Source organism: Aythya ferina (assembly GCF_964211825.1).
Source record: "Aythya ferina genome assembly, chromosome: 3".
NCBI lineage: Eukaryota > Metazoa > Chordata > Aves > Anseriformes > Anatidae > Aythya > Aythya ferina.
Window position 1 is genome coordinate 97359507 of NC_140298.1, and position 15186 is coordinate 97374692.

Here is a 15186-nt window from a genome sequence, read left to right on the forward strand (position 1 = left end):
TTTATGGCTTTCTGGTTTCCACAAATCAAACACTCTGTACTTGATGTGCTCTAAAGTAAAAGTACAACACAGTTGCTAAGAAGTTGGCATTACTGTTCATTTTGCTTACTGCTTTTCTTTCAAGATTTGAAACACATGCACCCATCTCCCTGACCTCAACTATAATATCTGTTTGTAGTTGCAGTGGGTGGTTGCAAAGCTGTAGGAGGACTTCCAGAAGAGAGCCCTCCCAACACTGGCAACACACTGATGGACTTTCAGGAGAATGTCTCCTTGAAAGAAAAAACGGCTCTCTACCAGGCTGCTGTGTCCAAGTCAGAGAGCACCAACTGCTTTTCCAATGTAAGATACCAATGTCTCATTATCTTCTTAATTCTACCTTTACTTTGCACAGGGACAGATCATAACTGTCAAAATTTCTACAAGCAAGCTATCAGATGGATTGTAGAGTGGATCAAAATTTAAATCCAAAATTAGGAAATCTACATAGCAAACATAGTTATCCATCAGTCTCTGTTTCTACCAGATGAGATTTGTCATGCTATATGCCTTTTGTCTTTTGGGCAATCCCCATTAATTCATGGAAGTACTCTTCCCTTTAGTCCACCTTTGCCTGAACTTCACGTATGAGGACAATAAACAGGAAAGAAATAAGCATCGCGGTTATCCTATTTGCTCATGATGACAAAACAAGGCAGTTTCTTTATCACAACAACTATTCTCTATCGCCAAATAATAAAGTCACATTCAGGAGAGCAATGAATTTAGAGCTCTTGCTGCTCAAACTGAAGAATTTGAAATTACCACATTATAAAACAGTTCAGGTATGGGTACTCAGGTATCCCAGAAACCACCTAGGGGAAGCAGCGACCAGCCACACTCACCTTCTGAGTCCAGGTACAGGCAATTCCTGTTTACCGGCTTCTTTATTTCCTAATTGCCCTTGTGTACTCAGAGCAGATTTCTGCAGTTCTTTGGGCCAAGAAGGTTCCAATGTCCTCTTCTCGATGCTGCCAACAATACTGCCATTAGCTCTCTCTCCCCAAAAGGAATGACTGTAGAAAGCCTGACCCAACCAAACCATATTAAGAATATATGAACTGCTTCATTTATGCTCTAGACCACTTTGCCCTTTCTCATTGAAATGCATGCTACATTCTTACTGCAAATGGAAAACACCTGGCCTTATTTGATCACATGACTTCAGAGGAAATCAAGTCCTGCACTGTGCCTGGTGGCCTGGCTGTAGTGAGGAAACAGTTTGAGAATGGGCAGATGACCCCTTCAAGGACTACCTTTCCTTGCTCCAAGCACCAGCTCAAATCTTCAAAGGTAACAATGACATTTTTAATACTAACAAATTAGGTCTACCTTGCTAAAGAGCTCAAGGGAAAAATGCTATTATTTGCCTTATTTTGGGATTCACCATCCCTGGAGTTGTTCAAGGAAAGGTTGGACGTGGTGCTAAGGAATATGGTTTAGTGGGTGTCACTGGTGGTGGGGGAATGGTTGGACCAGATGATCTTGGAGGTCTTTTCCAACCTTAGTGATTCTATGATACTGTGATCCTCTATGATTCTCCTTAAACAGAGTAGACATGGGAAAATTTGCAACCCATTTTCTTTTCAGCTTTCTAGGGTGTTAACTCTATACCTTCTCATGTTGTGTGGCTCTCTCAGCTGTTACACAGACACAGCTTGCACATGTATGTCATGCTCTGACTTGCCCTCCTCGAACCTCACCTAACTTTGTCCAAATTTCTTGGTACATGGGATCCTTGTGGTACTTGTAACCCATTAAATCATCACAGTACACTGCCATAAAGGAACTGTTTGGGCCTACGCCTCTTAATGTAGAATTGTTTTGTGATGTCCCTTCACAGGCAGAAACAAAAATCCAGATTACTGTTAGCTGTACCAGGGAAGCTGAGTGTAGTGGAACAACCTCCAAAAAGGCCCAGTGGAAGCCTTTCAAACTCAAGAGGTAACTTTATCAATTAATAATTGTGTCATTTGGCATGTATACTGAGATGCTGATCCTTATTTGCTTTGCCTCTTACTCCAGCACTACTTGGTACAACAAGATCTTGATATTCTGCCAATAGCTGCCCTCTTTTGGAAGTGCATAATGATGGTTTTAGGATGGTGTCCTATACAGTGTTGTTTGAATGTGGTAATGAATGAGGTTTCCCATTCATATTTCTCTGTGATGTTTCGAAGACAGCAGCAGAAATATAGAAAATTCTTACATGTTGCTCTAAATCCTGCCGTAAATTGAAGGGTTTGTGCACAGGTTTCTCTTGGGGAGCAAGTAGTATTTAGTAGAGTCTGTAATTCAGCAAGTACTTCTACTATGTCACAAGCACAATTAAAAATAGAACTCAAACACTTGTGCTTTTCCTTTCCTTCTCTGATGAAGGCAGCCTCTTCTTTCCTTGTTTTCAGTCTCCAAAAGTCTATGTTTTCTGTCATCAGTTTCTCAGATGCACAGAAACTGTCAACTTGAGGAAAAGTGAAGACAAAAGTCAAAAAGGTGAGGGTTATCTGGACCAGGCAATTCAACTGGCACAGATGAGAGAAGCACTACCCCAGCCCAAAAGCACGATGTCATCTGCTGCTTCCAAAATGAGAGCCATTAATTTGATCATTAAGAAACATGCACATTCTGTAAGACGGTCACATCATCAAGGAGCTGCTGGTCTGCCAGTCCCAAATGTCTTTGAAGGAGAAAATCTAAGGTGTCAAAGAGGTGAAATCTGTTCAGAGGAGATGTTCCCTATGGAGCCACAGATGAGGGAACCACTCAGACAGCCCAAAAGCAAAATCAATTCTGTGGCTTCCATAATTAAGCCTATCAATGAAATCTGCAGAAATCAAAAACATTCTCAAAGACATCCAAAGCAGGAAGGAGCTACTTTTCTGGCGGAGAGTGTGCAAGGGTTCAAAACCATAAAATCCAACATAAAGAACAAAGACACCAGCTTCACAGTCTGTGTGCTATGCAATAATGCACAACAAGTTTAAAATAAAAAGATGAAATTATTTAAAACTAAAAGACTTGTCTGAACTTTTGCTGCCTGTCTCTCTTACTAGGAGTCTCAGCAGTCTTCTACCATCTTTCTTTGGCAAGGACATGTCTGAAAAGAAAAACTAAAAATCACAATCGGGGAAGAGCTCTGGATCTCCAAAATACCAATCTGCAGGTCTTGTATGCAGGCTACCATTATGTCCGGATAACAACAATCTGCTGCCCAGGAAGATTAATCTTGGAATTCAGTAGGCACTGTAATACTATGCTCCTCAGAAAATCAGGACATTTGTGACCTGCTTTTCATCCCCAAAGATGGCTTCTTCTGCCATCAGACAGATGCTATTAAACTCTGCCACCACCAGAGCAACATGCAGACTACATGGATACATAGTTGAGACCAATGGGAAAGGGGACCACTGTAGAACAATGAATCCAATTGTAAGGTACATAGACCCTGGCTCAAGTTGCTTCCAGTCAGTAGAAAACTACCTGTTACTCCTCAACATCAGAAACTCTGTTTGCAGATGTTAGAACAAACCAAACATTCCAACCTCCTGGCTCCTGCCCCAACAAGAGTCTATCTCCAAGCTCTGGGGAAGTACTAGCTCCTAGAAAAACTGGGTGCACGGGACAGCAAGAGAGCGAGCACAAATGGTATGTGAGCATGCGTGAGTGAAGGGTGCCCTTTGTTGAAGGCATAACTTCAAATCCTCTTATTGAGGACAGGCTCCCTTCTTATACCACTCACTCTACAGCACTACCTTTCCACTAACTGTTCATTAGTCAACAACTTTGCCCGGCAACAGCAAACAGCCAGCAACTTCCATGTCTTAACGGCTGGAGAACAAGCAGTCTGAGACAGCAAGGCGTCTCCTGAATCACCCTTCTTTGTTCCTTTTAAACTCTTTACATTCCTTGTGGCCTCATTGTTAGGAGTCGATGTTATCTCGTTAGCTTGTTGACCCCCATGGCCACACTCCCACAGTTGTTCACCACGTTCCCATGGTCCTTCTCTGCAGAATTCCTCTCCAGCAGGTCAGCCCCTCACCTGTATAATGGTTATTCCTCCCCAGGTGCAAGACTACCCTTGCTCTTGTTGAACCTTATCCGGTTCCTCTATGCCCAACTCTCCAGCCTGTCAAGGTCTTGGTAAATAGCAGCACATACTTCCGGTGTGTCAGCTAGTCCTTCCAGCTTTGTATCATCAGCAAGCTTGCTGAGGGTGGACTCTTCCTTCGTTCAGATCATTGATGAAGATGTTGAACAAAACTGGATGCAGTACCAACCCCCAGGGAGCACTGCTAGTTACAGGCCTCCAACTAGACTCTGCACCACTGGTCACAACTCTCTGAGCTCTGCCAGTCAGCCAGTTCTCAATCCACCTCACTGTCTGCTCGTTTATCTGACACCTTCTAAGCTTCATTACAAGGATGTTGTGGGAGACAGTGTCAAAAGCCTTGCTGAAGTCAATACACAAGTTATACAGAATCCACTATTCTCCCCTCATCTACTCAGGCAGTGATGACATCATAGAAGGTTATGAGGTTGATTAAGCGTGATTTCGCCTTGGTGAATCCATGTTGACTAGTCCTGATAACCTTCTTCTCTTCCAATTGCTTGGAGATGGCAACCAGAACAAGTTGTTTCATCATCTTTCCAGGGACAGAGATGAAGTGGACTGGCCTGTAGTTTCCTGAATTCTCCTTGTTGTTTGAATACAGATGTGTTTTATCAGCCATGCTGACATTAGTAAATAAAATGGACTGGATACTATTCCCTAGACCAGAGAGGGCATGGTTTGCTTCTGCAAATTATGAGTGAACTCTTCTCCTCTCCTGAGTGGGACAGCTACATTCCATGCACAATTTTGCTGCTACAGATAGCCAATCTCAGCTGAAACTCTTCTGAGACCATGGTATAGTATACACAATTATGTGTAGGTGTTTGGGTCTAGGTCCTGACCTTGATCAAATTACAAAAGGAAGCTGGTATACATAAGTCATTGTGTCTAGTCATGCTAGCCAACAGGGAGATAGCCATGGGGCTATTTTTTATTTTTAAGCCATTTTCTAACAGATGAAAAAGGAAAAATTAGTTCTATTATTAGCTAGGAAAGTATTTGAGTTACATTACCTGAGTATCGAGTTAGTGAAATTCCTATTCCCTGCAGTTTATTTTGCACCTGTGATCTCTCTAGACAACAAAGATCAACATGCATCCTGAGATACCTCACCATAGTTGTATACAAACTAAAGGGAATTAATAAGCAGTGCAATGATGGTAGTGGAACAAAGAAATGAGTGTGTCTCCTAGTGAGGGAAAGGAACGGAACGGAATGGAAAGGAACAACTATTAAGTCAAAATCTAACAACCTGGTATGTTAATATACTGTCAAATTGCTGTGATGGGACTCTGGCCAGATCCAACATGAGAGGAAAATATTCTCCCTACTTTACTTTTCTTCAATCTTTTGGGATAAAGCCAGAAAGATTCTGATGTAGCAAAGACCCCCAGCAACATGATAGAAGAAGGTGTAATACAAACATGGAGTGGCACCAGAGGCCCTGAAGGTAAACACAAGCTGAAAATGATGTCACTGGTCACTATAGCAATGAAACCTTGAAAGCAGAGTTGAACCAAGCTTAGTGCACAACAAGGAGGAAAAACAAACAAACAAAAAAAACACGTGCCAAGATATATAAATCATTCTGTATAGAGAGCATAGCAAGGAGGTATGAAGGCACGTAAAGATCTTACTTGAATGAGGCAAAATAAGATTAGAGAAGGAAGATTTCTTTCAATATTTCTATTCTAGGCTAAGGATTATGAGCTGATTGAAGTTGTTACTTAAATGTTAGTGGGTGCATCATCACCTTTGCAATGTACATGTTATCTTCTGCGGAGAAGTGTTCCGTTTTTATTTGCCTTTCACTGCATGTTGCTATTGCAGCTTAGCTATTACATGCAAAGTATTATTTTTTATTCTGTTACTGGGTTTAGTAAATTAGAGTTTTAAAAAGACATGGGAATGTTGGGTGAGTGGTAGGTATGTGTATACCTACCTTATATATGCATTTTTACTAAAACCTTCCCAGATGACAAATTGATAATCAATAATGCAGCACTGGACTAGATTTAAAAAAAAAAAAAAAAAAAAAAGTAAAAGAACAAAGCAAAAAAGCAACTCTGAAGGCTTTCAATCTTCAAAGTCAGATTTTTTTTTCAGAATAAAAAAGTATGTTTTAGAGCATGATGCATGTTTAAATATTGAAAAATATTTTTTTAAATACAATTGAAATTCAATATTTGCAAATCTGCTGCGGAGAGAATCTCCGTGTTGACTGAGGCTGCCATCATAGGTCGGGCTCTCTGCAGCCCAACATTGTCCCTCTGCTCTCTCTGTTCTGTGCTGAAGGGCTTCCTGGCTGAATATATCACTTCAGTGAAAAACTGTGTATCCAGACCATTTGATCTGTGGTGCAGCTGCTGCAGAAATGTAAACAGATAGCAGCCAGCTCTGATACCCAACCACATCCTCTTCAAAAGTATATACAATTCATTGTCTCTTCGATAAGGTGTAGACACTTGAATTATAACAGTTATATCAATTTTCACAGCTGACAAAAGTAATTCTTCTCTGTGTTGGTTATAGAAATGCGTATCTTCCTACTAAAAAAGGCAAAGATGGTAGCCACATAGGAGGCCCTTTTTTTTTGTCTAGAAAGACAATTACAATGCAAATTATGAGTCATCTGATGTTAGGGTTACCTCTAAAAAGCTTGGAATCAACATTATTGCTGTGTGCTGAGTGTCCACTGACTGGACAGTGAACAGCAAAAAAACAGCCTATGTTCTAACTTGATTCACTGTCTGCAGTGAAGGATAGGCTGGCTGATTCAGGTTACACAGGTTTTGCAAGGTAGTTTTGGTGGTAATGGTCAGATCATTATAATAACCAGCAGTTTCAAACTGCATACGTTTTCTCTTTTTTTTTTTTTTTTTCCATTTTTTTCCTCATATATTTTCACTAGACAAATATGTTTCACTTATGAGGTGTTAGGTTAGCTTGATTTTCAACACTTCACATAATGCAGCTGTAGTGGGTTTATGTGGCAAGGTTTTGGTAGCAGGGGGCCATAGGGGTGGTTTCTGTGAGAAGGATCTAGAAGCTGCCCCATGTTTGGTAAGGGCCCTACTGCTGACCAGAGTCGAGCCAATAAGCAATGTTGTTTTGCGCCTCTGTGATAGCATATTTAAGACAGGGAAAAAAACGTTGTGCCACACACAGCAGCTGGGATAGTGAGAGGAGTGAGAAACAGCCTTGCAGGTGCCAAGGTCAGTGTAGAAGGAGGGGGAGAGGTGCTCCAGGCGCCGGAGCAGAAGTCCCCTGTGGCCTGTGGTGAGGACCACGGTGAAGCAGGATGTCCCCCTGCAGCCCATGGAGTACCACGGTGGAGCAGGGTTCCATGCTGCAGCCCGTGGAGGAGACCACAGTGGAGCAGGTGGACCTGCACTGACAGAGGCTGCTGCCTGTGGAAGACCCCTGCCGGAGCAGATTCCAGGCCAGACCTGTAGCCTGTGGAGAGGAGACCACGCAGGAGCAGGTGACCTGGCAGGAGATGCTGCCCGTGGGGGAGCCAGGTTGGAGCAGTTTTCTCCTGAAGGATGGACCCCGTGGTACGGACCCATATCTGGAGCAGTTCTGGAAGAGCTGCTGCCTGTGGGAAGCCCACGCCGGATCAGTTCATCAAGGACTGTATCCCATGGGTGGGACCCCACAGCACAGGGGATGAGAGTGACTGAGAAGGAGCGGCAGAGAAGAAGTGCTGTAGACTGACCATAACCCCCATTTCCCTGTTCCCCTGCGCCACTCGGGGGGAGGAGGTGGAAAAGGGTGGGTGGGGGGGAGGTACTTTTGGTTTCTTTCCTTTGTTTCTCACTTCTCTCGCTTGTTAGTAATAGGCAATAAATCTTACTATCTCCCTATGCTGAGTCTGTTTTGCCCGTTACAATAATTACTGCGTGATCTCCTTGTCCTTATCTCAACCTTTGAGCCCTTTTCATCGTATTTTCTCCCCATTCCTCTTTGAGGAGGGTGAGTGAGAGAGCGGTTGTGGTGGAGCTCTGCTGCCCACTTGAGTGGAACCACCACAGCAGCATAAGCAGATGCAAACCTTCACAATGTAACTCAAGGGTCATATAGAACAGATTTAAACTAACATCTGTTTCCCAGGGCATTTACAAGTGCCACAGGTATACTCAGTTCTGTAGTTTTCAGAGACTACTGGACTTTATTTCCACTTAAAGTATAAACAACCAGAATCAATGTAGACAGTGAGCATTCACAAAATGGGATTTTTCAGAGACCTTAAGTCTATCTATTAAAACACATATAAATGGCTATTTTCTTTTCTGAGCGTTATTTTTGATGATACTATAGATACATCATACATATTTAAAAATACAGTGGAATATGGCATGTGAGCCTTTCACCTGATCTGCTGCCATTTAATCTGTGCAAGGCTACCACAGTTTACAAGACTCTGATGCAAGCCATAGTTTGTGAGAGCCTATTTAGTATGTCTAGGACTAGGCACATATATCACTGAGTTGTGAACTGCTGTAAATAAGTGGTCTATGAAAATGTTCTTATCCCATTAGAGTTTGATGTCTCCCTCCCTGACAAACTCCCTTTGTAACATAAATTCATTTCAGAAGTAGATATGTTGGACTGCTACCTCCAAATCTAGCCAACAGTCTGAGTTCTCCTTTATCAGTTATAGATGCTACCTTTGCCATTCAAAATACTGTGCTAAGGTAAAATAAACAAACAATAAATAAATAGTTTATTTGAATATAATTGTTTTGGAAACTTTGAACTTCATTAATTGCCACAGATAGATAGATAGATAAAGAGCTTCTGCTCCCTACCTTCACCATCTGTCAGACTATTAATGACAGAGTAAAGGATGAGCAGCATTTCATAAACCATTACCTTTGCTGTCTGTTTTATCTTGCATAGAAGCACACCACCCACAAATCAGCATATAATTTTTTTTTAATGAGAAATATTTCTTCTTAATAGGGAAGTTCCACAGACTGATCAAGGAAATTCTTTAATATGTATGTATCTGAGATATTCGATGGGTGGTTTGCTTTTCTGTTTATGAGGTTATAACAGTTTGTTTTACATATTCTTCATGCAAGGTGCACTTTTTCTAGTAAATGAGTAAAACTGGAAACCTTATAGAGTTTGCAAGAGCTCATTCTTTGTTGACCTTAGTAAAGGCTGAAGAGATTGATGATGAAAAATTTTTGGAAAGTCCCCTCTAATTTTGTTTATTTACATTAAGTGTATTTAAAATATTAGTACTATCAAATTTGAGTCTGTCATGTTACCAATCTATTTGGAAATAATCAGTTAAACACTTGATACTTTGTTAAGCTTGCCCAACTGAATAGACATGCTGAAATTATTGGAGGAACCAATGAGTTTATTTCAGCAGAAATTAAGGCATACATTTCAGATCTTTATTGTTGAAATTAATGCTGTTTATTCACTTAACTGGAATGCATAACTGAATATAATATCATCCTAAAACCATGCAAATACTGTTATCATCTTCTCTATCTCCTATACCTAGCCATGGGAAAAAATGGGAAACAAGTTTGTAACACAACCTCAGTGTTATAAATCCCCTTTTTTATCCAATTAGGTGAGGAATGCTGCTTCAGTTCTTGATGTACTCGTTAAAATGTTCTGCCTTCACACTTTCACAACTAGTCAAGCTTACTTTTATGAATTCCACAATCTTTGAAAACAGTCCACTTTTATAACCACTATGCAGGAGACAACATTGGCTAACAAAATCGGGAAATTAGTAATGATACTCAGGCATGTAGTAGGTTGCTGTTAGGAAAATCAAAACTCAACTAGAGTTGTTGCTTGCAAAGGACATTGAAAACAATAAAAAAAAACTTCTACTGCTATATTATTTGGAAAAGATTAAACAATGAAAATGTGAAACCATTACCAAATTGGGTCATTCAATGACAGTGGGCACAGACAAAGCTAATTTTTTAATTAGATTTGTCTTTTCATCCTGAAAATTCCTGTATATGTTTGAATAATTCAATCTTCTAGTGCTGTGCTTTTATTCCAGTTAGATTTTTGTAATCACATTTTCTCATATAAAAAACAAAAACAAAAACATTCTAACTTCTTAGCTTCTGCTGTGTAAAGATAAATTAGCCTGATTTTTCTGCATACCATTTTAGTCAATAAAGTCAGTGTGAGTTCTCTGTCTTCAGTACATTTGCAAATGGGTCTAGTTTAGGTTTCAGCTTTTGCTTTTTCTATTTTTTTCCCTTACCATAAATTTAAATGCTTAATTACTATTTTATTTTATGAAAATGTTTTCAGCCTAGTGTTTAGTCATTCCCCTGCTATATTTACAGTTCAGCTGAAATGTTTAGCTGACGAATGACAGAAATTTCCTTTTTCTTTTACTAGTAGCATCTAAGACTTTCAGCTTTCTTCAGAATAGCTGTACTTCCATTACTTAGTCAAGTCAAGTCTTTTTGGTGTAAATAATGTCATTATTATCATGTCATTTGCCGTGCAAGAGAGATGATGAGACAAAATGAAAAAATACTACTTCTTGTCAAAAAAGAAAATTACAAACATTTCTTTTAGGTTGTGGAGTTGCTGATGTATTTTCTAGCTGAAAAATAAATATGTAATGGTACTGAACAGATAGTACTGTTCTTGGCTTGAACATACACTCTGGGAAGTTGTTAGTAATCTAACCTTACTTCCTCTAATAAGTCCCTATACTCTCAGTGGCTGCAGTGTTACTTGTTGAGATCAGCATTTACACTATTCAATGCAATTTGAGAAAAGCCTCTAGAGCTGGAAACAGGGATTACAACCAGACAAAACATGTTGTTTTACAGGTACTTGTAAAATTTGATAAATGAGCAGTTGTACATTCCCCTTGAGCTACTATATATATAAGTGCAACAGATGGGATGGCTCTGTTTCTCCTGTGGAGAAACCTAAGTATTGAAAAAGACAATGTCAGTACTGCATGTGCAATCATGACAGAGAATCCAGGGGGGAGCAGGAATAAGCCCTTTTGTGACCTCTGCTTCTAGGGGGAAAAAATCAAGGTATAAACCAATTAATAGCTGAGCACCCCACCCAGTCATTTGCTCACTCTCCTCTGCAGCAGAATGGGGAGAGAGTTGGAAGAGCAAAACCAAGACAACTCATGGATTGTTTTAAATACAGGTTATTAAGTTAAGTAAATACAGGTTATTAAGTTAAGTAAAGCTGAACATACAAGCAAAGCAAAATAAGAAATGTATTCACTACTTCCCATTGGCACGTGTTTATGCTCTTTTCCTGGCAAGAATCATGTGTAACAGTTACTTGGGAAATCAAATGCTATAAGCTCAAACTTCCCTGCTTCCTCCTCCTTGAGCTTTTACTGCTGATCGTGATGTCATATGGTATGGAACATCCCTTTGGTCAATTTGGGTCAGCTGTCTTGCTGTGTCTCCTTCCAACTTCTTACGTACTCCTAGACTACTTGCTGTGAAGGCAGAGTGGGAGAAAGAACACCTTGATGCTGTGTAAGTGCTCCTCAGCAGTAACCAAAAGTCAGGAGTGTTGTCAACACTGTTTTAATCACAAATCACATCACTGTACAAGTTGTTTTGAGGAAAATTAACACCATCACAGCCAGACCCAGTAAAATCTCCACCCCTTATCCCACATCATTTACATCATGCTCAGGTCTGGCACTATGGTCCACTATGTACAGCTATGTGGAAGGAGAGTGTCTGTTCATGTAAGGAAGTCTGGTAAAAGACCTTTTTCAAAGCAACAAAGAGTAATAAGAAAGGGAGGAAGCCACAGACAATAACAAACAGGCACGCACACATGACCGACAAAGGTTAAGGAAGGTAGTGAGGGGGACCAAAGCTGGTCAGACACACTCATTGACGAGGACATGTGAGAGTATGAAAATGTTTACTCCAGCAAGGTTTATCTGACTGGGGGCCTTGTCAATTGGGAAACTAAGGGAAAATGTGAAAGCTGACAAACAAACATGAAATCAGTGATTACTAAGGAAAATGTGGGTCTGCTGCTTAATGGGGTACGGGGCCTGGTGATAAATGACATAGAAAAAGTGAAGATACTGAATGACTTCTTCTCAGTCTTTACCCATAAGACCGGCATTCGGGAGTCCCAGGCCCTTGAGACAAAAGGCAAAGTCTGAAAGCAAAGAAGTGGAGCAGGACCAGGTTAAGGAACACTTAAACAAAGTGGACACAAGTCCATAAAGACTGATAGATTGTACACATGAGAGCTGAGGAAGCTGGCTGATGTCACTACAAGACCATTCTCTATTATCTTAGAAGGGTCATTGTGACTGGGAGAGGTTTCTGAAGACTGTGAAAGAGAGCAAATGTCACTCCTATCTTCAAGGAGGATCTGGAGAACTGCAGGCCATATCAGCCATGCCTCAGGCCCCGGGAAGGTGATAGAGCAATTTTCCTGGAAACTATTTCTAGGTACGTAAAGGACAAGAAGATGATCAAGAGTAGTTGGCACGAATTTATGAAAGGAAAATAATCCTTAACCAACATGATAACCTTCTACAGTGAGGTGGCTACCTTGTCACTTGAGGGGAGAGCAGTGGATGTTGTTTACCTAGACTTCAGTAAAGCTTTGGACACTTTCTGATAACATCCTGATGGCTTCACTAAGGACAGATAATACTTGACAAATCTGGTGGCCTTCTACAAAGGGGTTACATCATTGCTGATAGAGGAAGAACAAATGACATCAGCTACTTGGACTTGTGCAAAGCATTTGACACTCCCCCAGGATATTCTTGTCTCTAAATTGGAGAAACATGGGTTTGACAGATGGACCACTCAGTGGGTAAGGAATTGGCTGGATGGTCACACTCAAACAGTTGCAGTCAATGGCTCAATGTCAAGCTGGAGATCAGTAATGAGTAGTGTTCCTCATAGGTCAGTATTGGGACTGGAACTATTTAATATCTTTGTCAGTCACACGGACAGTGGGATTGAGTGGGATCAGCAAGTTTGCCGATGACACCAAGTTGCATAGTATGGTCAACAAACTGGAGGGAAGGGATGCCATCCAGAGGTATCTTGACAGGCTTGAGAGGTGGACCTGTACAAACCTCATGGATTTCAACAAGGCTGAGTGGAAGGTCCTGCATCTGGGTCAGAGCAATCCCAAGCACAAATACAGGCTGGGTGGAAAATGGAAGCAGCCCTGAAGAGCCCTTTTAAACTAAAAGCGGTTAGGTATAGATTAGATATAAAGAGGAATTTTTTTACTCAGAGGGTGGTGAGGCACTGGAACAGGTTGTCCAGAGACATTGTGGGTGCCTCATCTCTGGAAGTGTTAAAGGCCAGGCTAGATGGGGCTTAAAGTAACCTGTTTTAGTAGGATGTGTCCCTGCCCATTGGAGGGGGCTTGGAATTAGATGATCTCTAAAGTTCATTCCAACCCAAACCATTCTATGATTGTATGATCCTGATAGGCATGTTGACAAAGTACAAGTTAGATAAATGGATAGGATAGCAAGACAAATTGAAAATTGGCTAAACTACTGGTGTCAGAGGATTGTGATGAGAGGCACAAAGTCCACTTGAAGGCAAGTCACTAGTGGCATAACCCATGGACTGATATATTTTTGTTAAGAACCTGGGACAGAGTGTACATGTTGCAAATTCATAGATGATAAAAAAATGGTAAAAGTGGCTGATGCACCAGATGGGTGTTCTGTTTTCTATGCAGAAAAATCTCAACAGGATGGATAACTGAGTCAAGAGGAATTTTCATGGAGCTAAACAGGGGGAAATGTAAAGTCCTGCAACTGAAGAAGAATAACCCTAGGCACACTGGGGACCAACTGGCTAGAAAGCAGTTCTGCAGAAAACCTTTTGGATTCTGATGGACAACAAGCAGAACATCAGCCTGCAGTGCACACTAGCAACAGAGAAGGCCTATAGCATCGTGAGCTGTATGAGGAGAAGCATTACCAGCAGATCAAGGGAAGTGATTCTTTCCCTCTTTTCATCCCTGGTGAGACCACATTTTGAGTCCTGAATCCAGTTCTGGATATAGAGGAACAAGTCCAATGTAGGGCCACAAAGATGATCAAAGGACTGGAGCATCTGTCACATGAGGAAAGCATGAAAGAACTGGTATTGTTTAACCTGGAGAAGAGAAGGGTCTTATCAATGTCTAAAAATACCTGATTGCAGGGAATTAAGAAGAGGGAACCAGAATGTTCTCCGTAGTGTCCAGTGACAGGACATGACACAATGGACACAAAAATAAACATTAAATTCCTTCCAAACAGAAGAAAACATTTTTACTATGAGGGCAGTCAAACACTGGAACTAGTTGTCTAGAGAGATTGTGGAGTTTCCATCCTTGGAGATACTCAAATCCTGACTGAACATAGTCCTGGGCGATCTGCTCTGGGTGACCTAGCCTGCACAGGGGGGTTGGATGAGAAGACATCCAGATGTCACTTCCAATCTCGACTGTTCTGTGACTCTGTGATTACTGTCTCCTCAATGCTTTGACTGGATGAACTACCCGGTAGTGTGACATAGAATTGTTTGGGATATGTCATTCACCGTTTCTAAGAAAAGTGAAAAAGATTTTGTTTTAAAAGGTTTTTTTTTTTGTTTGTTTGTTTGTTTGTTTTCTTCTCCTTTTCCTTTGGAAGTTTTGATCCACAAGGCTTTCAAAATAAATAAATAAATAAATAAATAAATAAAAGTCAAGGTCTGCAAGGAAATTGACTGGAGAAATAAATGGTCATGAATTCAGCTTTCCTTAGCTTATTAAAAGCAATTCCCTAATACATATATATATATATATTCTCCAAAATGTTTGTAGAAAAAGACTTTGCACACAAAAAGAAGACAGCGAACTGCAGTACTTATGTTAATTTTGAAGGCTCCCTGCTCTACAGGGAAAAAAAAAAAAAAAAAGAATAATGTGAATCTCATGGTTAAAAAACAAAATGATTGCCCAAGATTTAATTGACTAAATATATTTAAGGAAGGAAGAAAACACTCCTTATGAATAAA

At 40.6% G+C, this 15186-nt stretch overlaps 1 long non-coding RNA gene across 1 annotated transcript; it reads left to right on the top strand.

Annotated features, from left to right (window-relative positions):
* The first annotated feature begins 1196 nt into the window (after positions 1-1196).
* Positions 1197-3798, top strand: LOC311434656. Its single transcript, XR_014691627.1, has 3 exons — positions 1197-1332; positions 1883-1983; positions 2475-3798. It is a non-coding gene; the product is annotated as an uncharacterized lncRNA (long non-coding RNA).
* The last annotated feature ends 11388 nt before the right edge of the window (positions 3799-15186 follow it).